The 14,553-nt window shown below is 37.6% G+C and overlaps 1 protein-coding gene across 1 annotated transcript in view; it reads right to left on the bottom strand.

Annotated features, from left to right (window-relative positions):
* LOC124163603 (tRNA dimethylallyltransferase) overlaps positions 1–14,553 on the bottom strand; it is a 794,398-nt gene that overhangs the window by 202,891 nt on the left and 576,954 nt on the right. The gene's annotated exons all lie outside the window — the stretch shown is intronic.

The raw sequence follows: 14,553 nt of genomic DNA, 5'->3' as shown, positions 1-14,553 counted from the left end.
ATTAAGTGCTGACACTAGCATGAGTCGCGTGCGTCTCTGCTAAGAGAAAATTTTTTATGTGCTCACCACAGTTTTTAGCCACATACTAAATTTAATGAGTCATCTACGCGCAAAAAACACCTGTTTCGCTAATTGATTTTTATGGCCACTTTATTAATAATTTTTTTTCTATTTTGAGGTTCGTTCATTATTTTGAATGATTTTAAGGGTTTTTGCACAATTTTGTTTTGTTTATTTTGAACTAAAGAAGTTATTTTGTAAAATATTTTGGCAGTGAATAAATTTATACCAGAAGGGAATCACAAAAGTCAGTCCGTGACATTTCTGGTCAGTCCGTGACGATGCTTTTCAAGAGGAATTACTCCTCTGTAAAATCAGTTATTGTAATGGGCTTTGCAGCATTATGAAATTTGCATTTGGTGTTCTGAGATGTATTTTACTGAAACTCTGATCACTCTTTGTTTCAGAGCAAACCTTAAAGGTTTTACTCTGAGCCGAAAGTTCGTTTCATTTTTGTCAGTCCGTGACAGTGAATTTCATGCCACGTAAGTCCTGTATTTTTCAAGACAAAGTAGTGTGTCAACCAAATTTAAACTTCAAACCATTGTGCAGCAATTTGGAAGTTGAAAAAGTTTTGTATGTCAGTCCGTTCGCGTTACGTGTGTTCTTAAAAGTTCAAAAACGTATTGAGACGGTCAGTCCGTGACGCGAGAAATCGCCCAAATAAAGTGTGGAATAGAACAAAGTATTTTTATTTTCTTTTATGATGAAGCACTCCCACATAGTAACGCCTGATACCGTGTCTTAAATTAAAATATTCTGATGAGATTACTTAAATGGACTGGGGACTCCTTTATGTAATCATCTAAAACTACATCTGATGTGTCTTCGAGGACACCTCCTGGCTATTGAAGGAAAATCTGGATTTATTTCCGAGTAGGTCGGAGTCCTGGAGAAAAATTTCCACTTTATATACTCATTAACTCAAATGATGATAGGTCAGGAGACACTAACTATGTAGCTTAAACGGCAGAGAATTGGCACCAAAAGCAATGCTGTATCTGGCCAGAATCCGATGCGGTTCTAGTGTTATATTATCGGACAGTCGAAATTTGGAATATATAATCTATTAAAGTCATTCACCTCTCAGAATAAGATTTCTCTTTCTGATACTGATGTCTTTCTTTTTTTTTTATATAAGATAAGAATTAAGAGAATAGATAGATAGATAAGAATTTTCTTTTCATATTTTTGGCCAACAGTGGATGACAAAATAATCCTACACCAGATTATAATCCTACCTATATGAATGAATGAAATATAATAAAAATTTGATATCAAGCCTTAATCACAATTAACTACACATCTGTCCTCAATGAATGTATCCTAATCAGATCTGATGGTAGTAAATAAACGAACTGAGATTAGAAAACACTCATATCTAATCAACTCTCAACTGATATTAGACGCCAATACGAGGCTACATATTACCGCGTTACTGATTGGAAGATTAGACAGATATTAGTGAATAACAAATATTACTTACCAAAGATTTCAGTATTGTTGATTTCAGTATTACCAAAGATTTCACTAACGCCCTATGACGACGTCATCCTTCCCACGAGAAAGAATTTTCTCTTAGGCCGGTGAAATTGAAAAGAAACGCACTCCATCACAAAGAAAGTGTCGCAATCAGTTGATATTTTCAAAAAAATTAAGGGAAGTCGAATGGTTTCGAACGGTGATCCCAAAACTTGAATGTGAGCCGATTTGTGGCCAGATGGTTAGTCGCAGCGAAACCGGAAGAGGAAGCGACAAGAGAATGACGAAAAGTTTGCGAATCTCCCATCGCTATTTTTTTTCATGGGTTTGTCCAAGCAAAGAAGAATATGGGCGGAAGAAGAATTATACGTTAAATACACGTCGAACACAGTTATATCTCAACTCGATCAGAAAGAAAATATCTCAATGAGTTGATCTTTTTTTAAAAAATTAAGGTAAGTCGAACGGTGATCCCAAAACTTGAATGTGAGTCGATTTGTTGCCATAATTTTTGTTTATTTTCCCCCGGCGAAAAATTGCAGTGAAGTTTTCTCGGGTTTCACACCGGGTCAGGTCCGCCATTTCTCCTTCCAACGTTTCGATGGACAACTCGCCCATCGTCTTCAGGGATTCAGGAATCCAAAACCAATTCCTCAAAGTCTCGGGGTATATATACATAATTCTGTATGTGAGGGCGGTTCAGCGTCTCCTGATTGGCTGCCAGTCCCCTCGTATTTTTAGGAGGTGGTCCCATATATGGCTGTATATATACCCCGAGACTTTGAGGAATTGGTATTGGATTCCTGAATCCCTGAAGACGATGGGCGAGTTGTCCATCGAAACGTTGGAAGGAGAAATGGAGAACCTGACTCGGTGTGAAACCCGAGAAAACTTCACTGTGATTTGTTGCCACTTTAAGATGGTTAATCCTGAATTGCACGATCATTTTCTTCCGTCGCGAAAAGTGATCACTCGATCGATCGCTTTTCGCGACGGGAAAAGTGATCGCTATGGTGATAATTTTTCTGAATCACACGGTCCCTCCCGCCGTCGCCTTATGCATCACTTTCGATATCACAGCTCGTTGACATAGGACCCGCATAACGAAAGTATATACTAGCATGTTTGTTTACCTAATTCGTTCCCACGATTGCCAAACGTTGCGCTGCAATCGCTCCATAAGGGCGTGCGCATGGCCTTGGGCGTGCGTTCCGATTGTCTGATATGGCGTTTTAGTGACTGTTTTAGCGACGGAAAAAGCGACCGGACGAGTGATGAAAAATAGTGATGGGAATCCTCATCGCGATCGTGATCGCGAAAAACAATTGCCGGCGACGATCATTTGCGAGTGATCACTCTGGTGATCGCGATAGTGATCACTCGGAATAGACGGATAAAATAATCGTGTGATTCAGGCTATAGGCGCAGCCGGAAGAGGAAGCGACGAGAGAAAGACGAGAAAACTTTGTGAAGCTCCCATCGCCCTATTTTTTTCATAGATTTGTCCAAGTAAGGAAGAACAAGGGCGGAAGAAGAATTATACGTAGAGATACGTGAAAATCGCACTTTTATTTTTATTTTATCGCACTTTCAATAACAGTTTATCGCATTTTGCAGCGTCTATTTCTTTATTTTCATAATGTGGAAGATGACGATGAAATGCAGTGAAACACAGTTATAAGACAAAACATAGCATATTTTAAATAATTATGTTGTAGAACAATAGTAAATTAAGGAATAAGTCATATAGGGGCGGAGGTGTAGCTTGCCCGCGCCTACTTGTAGTTCGCGGCCACGTAATAGTCCCAGCCAACTAGCAACTGGCCAGTCGCTCACATGCTTTAAGCGGTGAGTGTCGGCGGAGCATTTAAACTGCGCTCGGTTCAAAATGTACGAATTTTGCCGTCGAAAAGGCAAATTTGCGTACAGGTATCATTGAATCCAGTCATCGCATCCATGTCGCATTTGCGATTTTCACGCATCTCTGATTAGCCGTTTAACACACGCTGACCTCGGTTATATCTTAACTCGATTATAAAGAAAGTGTCTCAATCAGTTGATCTTTTTTAAAAAAAAGTTAAGGGAAGTCGAATGGTTCCGAACGGCGATTCCAAAACTGGAATATGCGTCGATTAGTAGCCACTTTACGATGGTTAGGCGCAGCAACACCGGAAGAGGAAGCGACCAGAGAAAGACGAGAAAACTTTGTGAAGCTCCCATCGCTCATACACACCAAAGATCAAAGGAATCGTTCCAGCCGTTTCGGAGGAGTTTGGAAACAAAAACCGTGACACGAGAATTTTATATATTATAATGTCTATTCCATTGTCACTAATCCCCCCGCTTGAATAAAATTAAAAATAACCCTCTGAAAAAATGACATGCCCCCTTAATGTACATGTAAATCTTGGTGAATGAAAATGTAACGGTTACTCAAATGTAACGGTTACTCAAATGTAACGATTACTCAAATGTAACGATTACTCAATTTTAACGGTTACTCAAATGTAACGATTACTCAAATGTAACGGTTACTCAAATGTAACGGTTACTCAAATGTAACGATTACTCAAATGTAACGATTACTCAATTTTAACGGTTACTCAAATGTAACGATTACTCAAATGTAACGGTTACTCAAATGTAATGCCTCGTTCAGATTACGATTGTCCGAGCGATCGTCCTAACGATAGTTGGCCGAACTAGCAGTGAGAATGCATGTCCAGGCAATAGTTCACGTAGTTCCGAACGTTGACACTTTACGATGGTCAGGCGCTGGGAGACCGGAAGAGGAAGCGACAAGAGAAAGAGGAAAAGTTCGTGAAGCTCCCGTCGCTCTATTTTTTTCATGGATTTTTCTAATCAAGGAAAAAAATGGGCGGAAGAAAAATTATTCGTTAAATACACGTCGAGCATAGTAATATCTTGACCCTGCATAGCTCAGCAGCTTTGCTATAACCGTCAATTTCTCGTTCACTTTAGATTTCAGCACTGGAGGGCAATTCAGCTTTTAACAATCGTAGTGTGAATGCACGATAGTTCCAACGATCGCTGGAGCAATCGTCATCGGTACGAGGCATCACTCGATCTCGATTTCCTCCATCTTTGACTATATAAACTCGATTTTCGATTTTAATCGAAAACGATTTTTTCGTCACCAGTCAGATGGTCTTGAAGAAGCCTGCAACTTCACTCGATCATCGCGACACTTCGAAAACAAGAAGCGGAAGCGAAAAAAAAAATCGCCGAATCAAGGACGCCGAGAAAGAGAGCAGGCCAAAGATACACATCTCTGAACGAAAGAGAAGCGTCGGCGGAAACGAGGAGTGGATAAGGAAATGGAGCGATGAATGGACTATGTCATGTGCATCAGAAAAAAAGTCATGTCCCAGATATTTTTCCCCCTCATACTCGAGTATTCATCAACTTTAAGCACATTACCTGGGTCACTCTCCCATAATCGTACAAAATTATATCCATGGACTGTCATAAAAAAACTGAGCAATCAAAACGAAACTGGCTTATTATGTTATGTACCCTTTCACTACTTTTAGTGAAAAACTAGTAAATAAGAAAATTATATTCCCCAAATTTTATGTCCGCAGACAATGACTTGTCCTGTCCGTGCACAGTCCCACAAATATTTTCAAAGAGGTGTTTATTGCGTTAACAACATTTACGAAATAATTAATTATAAAATCTATCATTAAACAAGTTACAACAACATAAACATTCCAAAATAGTCCTTTTGGATTGCTTTTATTTCAAAATATTTATTATTAAAAAATTATTTGTCCTACCCAAAAAAGCAATTTCCGCGGACACACAGGGTAAAGGGGAAATTATTTACAGGAGATGGTGGCAGCCCTGAAAAACCAATGTGTGGAGAAGAAGATTATCAGATATATTGGGTTGTTTGAATTTAAACCCCAAATTTTATGTCCGCAGACTATGACTTGTCCTGTCCGTGCACAGTCCCACAAATATTTTCAATGAGGTGTTTATTGCATTGGACTACATTCACGAAATAATTAATTGTAAAATCTATCATTAAACAAGTCACAACAATATAAACATTCCAAAATAGTCTTTTTGAATTAATTTTATTTCAAAATATTTGATATTGAATATTTGAATTACTTTTATTTCAAAATATTGATTTAGTTTGAATCTTTTACTAATTACAATTGAGATGTCTTTTACATTTATAAGATGCAAGTTCAATATAGTAAGGACGGTGTCCTAACTTATTGTCAGTCACAGTTAATTTAGAGGAAATCGTAATGTCCGTGGACACCATGTCCGTGGACATCATGTCGATGAACTCAGCAGTCCATGGACATGCCAGATGGTAACGGACGTGATGATACACTGTGACTCGTTACAGAATGCCCAATAACAAATAAAACAAACATTTTCTCGTGAATAATCACAGTATTCCTCTTCTGCTGTGTCCGTGGACGTATCTATCATGTCAGTAGACAACAAGAAAGTAAACCTTAAAAAAAAAACTGTAAATAATTCTAGCGATCTCTGCCACTTACGTCATTAGATTGTACGATTAAAAAACTGTAATTACACAATTTTAGTTAGCCGGACTTAACCAGGCGTATAATAAGGCGTTGAGTAGTCTTTAATTTTTCCTGTGAATCTAATTTTGCGTTATGACTGAATTTAACGGTACTACTAAGTACGTCTATGAACAAGCATTAACACTTCCCGCCAAACACCTATTGAGGCGGCTTACGGGTACATATGTAGACAATGACATGTATATCAAAAGATATATGATCCGCTCACATACTAACGTCCTTCAAAATATATTGCAGCACATAAAAATTAAATAAGGAAAAGTATGTTTACGTCACATAATAATAATAATTTTATTTACTCCTACATGTTTATTTTATAGCTGAATAATAAAGATAACAAAAAGAAGGAGCATTAGGTGGTCTCCTAGGTCATGAGACCAGAATTGAACCACCATCAAATAGCAAAAATGTATTCCAACAAAAGAAAATAAAAATGTAGTAAATAATACATGAGTTTTTTTTTAAGAAATGACATCAAAATAAATGTTCAATTATTTCTTGCTAGAAAAGGCAGCCTTCGGCAAGTATTAACATTTTATTTGAGGATTTAATTTTTCAAATTTTAGCGGGCAGTAAATGAAATAACTTTGGCCCCATGTATAGAAAAAACGTTTATATATTGTTAACCTTGGTCTGTTTGACATTTCAAATGACTCACATATTCTCGTTGTTAGCTGCACTGAGTGTCTTGCAAAGGCAAACTAAATAATCAACTGCCAGCCGTAAATTACGGAAACTTATGTGTGCAGCCTTCAGCTGTTTTTGGCGTAACTCGATAAAATGAACGCGTAGGAACTAAACCAAAATATTTTCCTTCATCATGAAATATTTATTCCTGGGTTTATGATGGCGGTATTTAAGGATCTGAAAGCAGGATTAACGTTGAAAAGCTTGTTGACCTGACGGCGAAATTTAAGCCCAAGAGTAACTTGAATGCCTAATAGAGGGCTAAGTATCAGTATGGATTTCGATAATATAGTGCAAAAGTAAGCCAGTAAGACAATTAGTAGGATGATGTGCATATTTAGAGCACAAATGCTTTCGAAAATTTCACCAGCTTTTAAAAATTATCAACAGAAAAATATCTTTCCTTCTTAACACAGCAATTTAAGCAAATGCATTTTTAAAACGTAGCACAGCAATTTCAAGAGCCCATTAAAGAAATGGCCGGCAATGCGAATACGACATTTCTTCAAGACACGGACGAAATGGATCCGGATGGGGATAATTCGCTTCGAAGAAACAGTTGGCATTAGTCCAAGATAATTAAAAGCAATGGCTATCGCTAGAGCCATTTATACTCCAAAAAGCCCAGCCGAAATGTTTTGTTGACAAAATGAAAGAGACCAGAACATTTCCTGTATGTAATTGGCAATTATTATTTAAGTATTTCAAGGATGAAGGTAGATTTGCATGACGTACTTAAAAAGTATTCCATCAGTCAAAATTCAATAACTCATTATTAGCGTTGCGGTATTCCACTCTCAGGTTTTCTTGGATATTACACTATTACTTACACCACTGCTTTTATATATAGCGTTTTATAAGGGTTTAGATGAGGGATCATCATCTTCAGGCGTAAATTATGATCTATTTATCTTATTATTGTTACCTAGTTACCTAAAGGAGGAAGACATGAATTTTTAAAGGGACGCCAGAATAGGGGAAAACGATGGGTAAAGATATTGGTTTATCAGAGTGGTGGTCTGAATTTCAATAATTTTTAAAATTGAAATTATACTTCAATTTTTCAAAGAGCAGTTGAAAATTTTAAAAATCATTGAAAGTCAGGACAGCGCTCTGATAAACGAATATCTTAACCAATCCTTTTCCCCTATTCTGGCGTCCGTTTTAAAATTTATCTCTTCCTCCGTTAGATAACTAGGTGACAATAATAAGATAAATAGATCATAATTTACGCTAGAAGATGATGATAACTCATCGAAACCCGGGTGGCGTTATGTATAAAAGCAGTGGTATAAGTAATAGTGTAATATCCAAGAAAACTTATTCCATTAGTACCCCCTCTCTTCATGGACTTCCCTCTTCATTTCGTAATAAGACCTACTACATTTCATTCTATCTAAAAATCCTATTCACTTCCTTCCTCTCCCTCGTTTACCCAATACTCAACCATCCAACACTGTTTTCAAAATCCCCTTTAAAACGATTTATGATGAGACGCGGAAAAGAATATGGGTTTGGATGGATCGAGTACCTAGCGGGGAAGGAATTTTTGAAAACACTGCTAAATGGAAGAATGCTACGGATGCAAGTTTATTAACGCTCTTGGGAAACCTGAGAGTGCAAAGAAAAAACTTATGCATAGTGTTCTGCTCAGAAATAATTAAATATAACTTTAAAAAATATTCAATGTCATTATTACATCAAAATATAATTTTTTTAGGTTTTAAAGAAATCATGACGAACGCACACAAGAAATAAATGTTTTGACAACAGCACAACAAAATATTCAACATTAGTCCTTGATACAAGAAATATATGTTTTAAAAAAATCTGAACGAACACTAATGAAGGCCGCTACACACGGTGAATGATCATGCGAATGATCATGCTGATCACGTGATAATTCACAGGATCATGCGAGCAAATTTGAACATGTTCTAAATTTGAAATGAATCATGATGCTGATGACGGTTCATTCGCGATTTTTTTCCGCTATACACGGCGAATGATTTCATTGGCATGATCATTCAGCATGATCTTGCGCATGATTATTCACCGTCTATGACGCACACGATCTTCATGCACACGATCATTCAGTGAAAATTAGAACATGTTCTACTTTGCTCGCATGTTACTGTGAATGATCACGTGATCATTAAGCATGATCATTCGCCGAGTATAGCGGCCTATACAGCCTTAAGAATAGAATTATCTGGCAGCACCAAAAAAAGGAAAATGGCACAAAAACTTACATGCAGGTCTTAAAAATACCGGTATGAAAGAAATCATAAAGATTATCTATTACATTTCTTTAAAGGAGGTTTTCCGATAAAAGCGATAGAGGAGTTCCCTTCCTGACGGCCGCGAGCAACGTGAGTACACAGAGATGTATAGAAGGAATCGTTATCGGCAGTGATTCATGCTGCCTAAATAACCGTTGCATCATCACCAGACAATAAAACACACACTCAAAAGGCAGTCCAATGAAGCGGTAGCAATTCTGAGAAGCATTAATCCCCATACACGGACAAGATCGTTTATCCAAGGTTGGGAGAAGTTTTTTCTTGGTACAGAGACGACGAGATTGGCGCCAGGAGAGTAGGAAGAGGGAAGAGGAAGAGGGCCGATCTGTTTATCGATGTTTGAAGAGGCTCCAGAATTTGGAAGGCCAAATCCTTCTTTAAACATTGACTCCCGATAAATAGGAAAATATTCCATCTACCAACAGCTCTAAAGCTATCTAGCTAGAGACGGCAGAAACCTGTGAAAATTTTGGTTCCATTCAAACCCAAGATTTTTTTTCATTCAAGAAGCCGATTTCTCAGTAGGATCTTTTGATTGCCGTTTATCCATGTGACTTAGTTGGATTAAAATACCGTGAATTCGAATATCGATTTAATCCTGTTTCAAATTATATTTTAATAAATACTGTTAATCAACAGGATCAAATTAAAGTCGGATTCATAGAATTTTAATCAAACTCTCAATGGGAGCGAGGCTTGGACGTTGATAGCTACGGAAGGGTCGAGAGTGGAACCGTTCGAATTGCGGTACTGCTTAAGAATGATGAAGATAAAATGGATCGAACGATGAATTAATAAGGGAGCACTAAGAACAGTGGGGAAAAAGAGATGTCTTCTTAAAAACCTTAAGGAGAAGACGCAACGACTTAGTTAGCAACATTATGAGGCATGATGACCCGATAAAAGCAATCAAAGAAATAAAGATAGACAGGACGAAAGGTAAGGGACGGCTACGAATGAGTTAAATAGGACAGGATATTAAGGACGTAAAAATACAAGAAATAAGTCGCTATCCATCAATCCACTAACAACCACATCTGCAAATGAAACTAAGGAATTTGAAATCCTATCATCTAGAGACGGACCTCTAGAATATCGCTTAATTCAAACAGCAAAAATAAATAAAAAAGCTACTATCCACTTCAAAAATATGGATACCCGTGTTTGAAAGACAGGGCTGAAGTAACGGCTGGTTGGATTACAACCGCACCTACATCAAAATAAAGCTTATTTCATTCTACGTTCAAGGGTTAGAAAATTCATTCATAAATTTTTCAGGTATTTTAATTAACCGAACAGTGGAAAAGCACCTTTCTTTCGATATTTTCCGCACGACCATAGGGTTTGCGCCCTCTTCAAACCGGAAGCAATAATCAAATAAAATTTAAATAAAAACTAATGGTAGATCGTCCTTACATAAAAGTAGTGACGAATTTTTAAATTTAAACGAATATTTTAACCAAAGTTCACAGTCACAACTAATGGTACTTCGTCCTTATATAAAAGTAGTGACGAATTTTTAAATTTAAACGAATATTTTACCCAAAGTCATTATTAACTTTGTGACGTGATTTTTTCTCGGGAACGAGAAGTCGAATATGACAGTCGTCACCACGTAAAATATATGGCCTTACCCTGAGTATGCTGCCAGCGTGTGGGAATCTTATGAAATCGGACGGATATCAGAAAACTTTGTCAGTACAGGGAAGGGCGGCAAGATTCGTGATGAGCTGTGCGAATAAAAATCGCAGCGTTCCCAATGTTTTCGGCAAGTTAGAATGGGAAACTTTACAGGAGCAAAGAGAGAAATATGAGACAAATTTTCATACTAAATTCGGAGAAGAATTTTTCTGAGACGACGTGGAAAATATTCTTCGTTTATATCGTAAAGGTGATCACGAGAAGAAAGCAAAGGAAACAGACTGCTAATCAGAGAGATTTAAAAAGTCATTATTTTCTCAAATAATAAGGATAGCAACAGTGTCTCGATTGATAAAATTAATTTCATTACTTGCGACGACATTGCATGCATATCTTTTTCACATTTTTTTTAAATCTAGCATATATTTACCATAGGCATCACTAACCGTTGGCAACTTTTCCTTTGCATAAATTTGCACGAATTTTTTTGTTATTAAGTGTAATCATACTGGTGACTGGTCACCCCCTGCCAAACACCCTTAGGTGGCTCGCAGGATATTATGCAAATGTAGTTAAGTCGTAGAACGTCTGGCACCAATTCAATAGATCCGGATTCGGATTGTGTTGAAGACAAATGATTTTTCTCCAGTGGACTTCTAGCACTTCCAGTTGACTTCCTGGTGATTCCTTAAAGACATGTCGCTGGAAAGGCCGTGATTATTCCTTGAGTAAAATCTTATCCCAATTCAGTTCATGTTCTTTACAGTGATTTGAAAATTCTCGAAAATTTTATGGTTCGTCGAAGTATCTTTCCACGTCGGTCACTGTGGTCACAAAGACGCGATGATAGGTGACCCCCTGCCAAACACCCTAGAGGTGCTCGCACGGTATTATGTAGACAAGGCCGATTGTAACCGATCATCTCTCCGCCCGCGATGCTGCTTACATTGCACTCGCGAGTAGTCGACTTCTACAGCAGTCGACTTCGACGTGTGAAAGCTCTATCTTAAAAAAAATTACGAGACATTTATCCGGTGGCAATCAAAAGCCGACCGCCAACATCTTCATTCAAGACACCCTCTCGCCACTAAAGGCGATTTCGAACGTGTTAACGCCTTCCCGTTTGAGGGGAGAGCGGAAAGAATTCTCCTCTGTAACGAAGACGGATTCGGGGTTGAACACGGCAATGAGTGTGTTGGGGGGGAAGGAAGAGGATGGAGTACCTATTAGCGGACTGATTACTCAGAGCGACGTGACGAGAAGTTGTGTTGTGGAGAGAGGGGAAGGTCGAAGACAGGTGGGGGGTGGGGAGGCGTGGGAGGAGGCGGGAGGGGGGTAGTCTGGGTGTGTAGGGGGGAGGGGCAATGACTCGGACCAAAACGACGGTCGGTGGCTAAGAATACGAGAGACGGTGGAAGAGGGGAGGGAAGAAACACGCGTGGAAAAGGGCAGGTATCGGAACGCGCGCACGGGGGATAACTTTGTCATTTCAAAAGTATAGATACCCTAAGGAGGTTGTAATTATCTGGAGGCGCTGTTTCCGAGTTTTCAGCGAGGTCAAAGTTGGTTTGACAATTTTTGGACTTAACCCTTCTTGGTGCGGCACCCTTCGAGTCAACGAAAAATGCAACGAATTATGCTTCGAGAAATGCAAGCATATGTATTTCTCGAAACTTGAAGACAAACTTAAAGCTTAACAGCATAGTTACAACCAGTATTTACGATTAATCTAATTGTAAGTGTGATAGGAATTGTTTATGTCAATCTTTTTTCTTAATTAACAATATAACACTGATCAACAATTGTTGCTCTCAACAATCAAATCAAATATCCTCCTGGGACACATAGATGCAAATGGCGCAAAGCAGTTATTCGTGTTTTTGACAGTGTTCCGCAAATTTTAAAAATCTGAAAAAAATATTAGGATTATACTTTGACGAAGGGGTAATAAAATATGTTTTCCGGCGTGTCCATTGTTTCCTAAAATTTTTAATTTAATTTTGAAATTTTTAAACTTATGCAAAAGTTAAGTTTTCGGTCAAAATAAAAAAAATCAGGATGTTAGAACGTAATAATATATACATTTTAACATTAAGAAAAAGATGTTACAAAAATAAAAACTGGTGATATGGTTAAAAAACGAAAAATCGTGTTTCAATTTTTTTGGGGGTTAATTTCCATTGTTTGGGCCTGAAACTTTGGGGAAACACATAATTTTTGATGCACTTTAAGTGTGTATTTTTCAAAACATCCGGGGGCACTGCTAGACCCTTTAACTAGCCCTAGAGGCCGGTCATTTTCAAAAATGTTTGCGGGGAAGCTCCAAGTATACTAATAAACTCACACAACTCGAGAACTTAAGCACGTTTTTAAATTCACATTTTTGTTATGAGCATGTATTTTCATTTATTTTTTTGTAAGAACAAGAACTTGGTCCAAATATGCACGTTTTTGAATTCACATTTTTTGTTATAAGCATGTATTTTTTTCAAGAACAAGAACTTGGTCCAAATATGCACGTTTTGGAAATTCACATTTTTGTTATAAGCATATATTTTTTATTTATTTATTTATTTCAAGAGCAAGAACTTGATCCAAATATGCACGTTTTTAAACTCACATTTTTGTTATAAGCATATATTTTTTATTTATTTATTTCAAGGACAAGAACTTGGTCCAAATAGTCTAAAATAATTCCATGGAGGGGAATCACTAATCGCAATGCAAAAAAAAACGTCAAAATACGTGACCAGACCGCTACCGCTGGATGAGGAAACACGTACTTTTACGTGAGAGGACCATACTGTGTTAAGTCTCCGACTGATATTTTGAGGTGGCTAAGTTTTGTTCTGAAAATGCACTACATCAAGCGAAAAATGCTACCATAAACATAAATATATCGCCGGTGATCGTCAACAGATTTTTCCCATCATTCGCAATACCTCTATTAATGTATAAACTATACGTCTGTTAGCTGCTTTATTGTTGGGGATATCGTTGAAAATTACTTATGTACTGTAATTTTTAGATTTCCGTTGGCTATAATAAGATTAAATACGACGATTGTGTGTGAAAGTGTAGGAAAATCACTAATTTTCTCTCGTAAAATTTTATTTTCTGCTTGGCCAGTTGTAGAACTCAACCGTGGTGATTGACAATAATTTTTACCTGGGAAAATATATTTGAGTCATAACCAAACGAAACCTACCAATGAAGTAAGAAAAAAAGTTTACATTGTTGGTTCCATAATTTATTTTTATGTATTAACGAGTAATGGCCAAAAATTTCACCAAATAGTAAGCATTGGCCCTTACAGGATTGTCAATGTTTTGGTCAAAGTGGGCGTGGCTTATCCTACCCAAGCACCCCCATTCCGGCCACACTTCGCTCCACGCTCGAAACCAGTGATGCCCCCTCCAGATATTTACAGCTTCCCTGAGACACCCCGAATTTGAAGGCATGCAGTGACGTAACGGCTGGTCCGATTACGACCGCGGTTACATCAGAATAAAGCTTGTTTTATTCTGCGTTGAGAAACACAAAAAATTGACATGATGAATAAAATAAAATGTACCTGAGGATGACGCCGCTGCGTCGAAACTAGTCGTACCGCGTAAATAAATTGGTGGATTAATACAAAGTTAGTTCGTTTTTATTCATTGAAATGAACTTTCACAAAGCTGAGCCTGTGACTATAGAGATTATAATTGAAATGATATTTAAAGGCATGCTAATTAACGGAGAAGTGAATAAGTACCTGTTTTTGGTATTCGGTAATTTTTAAAGCT

This window comes from Ischnura elegans, chromosome 8 (genome assembly GCF_921293095.1).
Source record: "Ischnura elegans chromosome 8, ioIscEleg1.1, whole genome shotgun sequence".
In the NCBI taxonomy this organism is placed as follows: Eukaryota; Metazoa; Arthropoda; class Insecta; order Odonata; family Coenagrionidae; genus Ischnura; species Ischnura elegans.
The sequence above is the reverse complement of the archived record's forward strand: the minus strand, read 5'-3'. Positions and strand labels throughout refer to the sequence as shown.